We start from the raw sequence: 1,028 nt of genomic DNA on the forward strand, positions 1-1,028 counted from the left end.
CTCTCAGAATGAATCTACAGCAACAATTAGGGGGCCTGACAGCTCCTACAACCCTTCACCCATATGTGCCACTTCACCATTCTGTATACCCTGCCACCATTGTGATTGCACCTGCCATGAGGTCCTCACCAAAGTCAGGTAGGTGCCAACACCATGTTCTTGAAACTCCAGAACTGTGAGTTAAACAAGTTTCACTTATTTATAAATTACTTACCCTCAGATATGTTGTTATAGCAGTCAAAAACTAACACAGAAACAAAATAAAGCACATATTGCCAACCCTAATGAAATTGATATTTATGAACATTCTGAAAAAAATTTCAAAATAATCATATTAAAGAAGTTGAGTGAGGGTCTTTTTGGTCTCAGCTGCAGAAGGGAAATGATAAAGGGAATGTCATCGTTGGGAAAGGATCTCAACAAGACATACACATTGTGCAGCTGCTGTGGCCACAAAGCATACCATGTTCAGAAGTCGATCTGTGAAAATATGGCTACCATGCCAAGTACATGAGAAAGCATAACTGGAGTGCCAAGGCTAAAAGACGAAATACCACCTAAAAATTGTATGCTGCAGATTTAGACATGGATTCCATGAAGGAAAAACATCTAAACCCAAGAAGGCAACTGTTGCACCACCCAGTTCATCCTGAGAAATCCAACAATTAGTCAAGCAATAAATGATCTATTAAAAAAAAAAAGTTGAATGAGCTATAAGAGGACTCAGGTAACTAAATAAAATCAGGAGTAATGCATGAACAAAATAAGCAGCTTAGCAAAGACATGGAAACCATAAAATGAAACAAGCAGAAAATTTAGAGCTAAAGAATATATGCCTGAAATGAAAACTTCTAAACGGAGACTTAACAACAGACTCAATCAAGTGAACAATCAATGAAATCAAGACAGTTCATTTGAAGTTACCCAAAGTAACAAAAAGAATGAAAAATTTGAAGAACTGAACAGAAGAATAGAAATCCAATAATAGAAGGGAAGCTCAGACATTTTCCCCCACCTTCAAACAATAG

At 37.1% G+C, this 1,028-nt stretch overlaps 1 pseudogene; it reads left to right on the plus strand.

Moving 5' to 3' along the window:
- Positions 1-382: 382 nt before the first annotated feature.
- On the plus strand, positions 383-653 carry LOC108177924 (large ribosomal subunit protein eL37-like; annotated as a pseudogene).
- Positions 654-1,028: the final 375 nt, after the last annotated feature.

The sequence above is a fragment of the Oryctolagus cuniculus genome, chromosome 4 (genome assembly GCF_051225735.1).
Source record: "Oryctolagus cuniculus isolate XC-2025 breed Fujian yellow rabbit chromosome 4, ASM5122573v1, whole genome shotgun sequence".
In the NCBI taxonomy this organism is placed as follows: Eukaryota; Metazoa; Chordata; class Mammalia; order Lagomorpha; family Leporidae; genus Oryctolagus; species Oryctolagus cuniculus.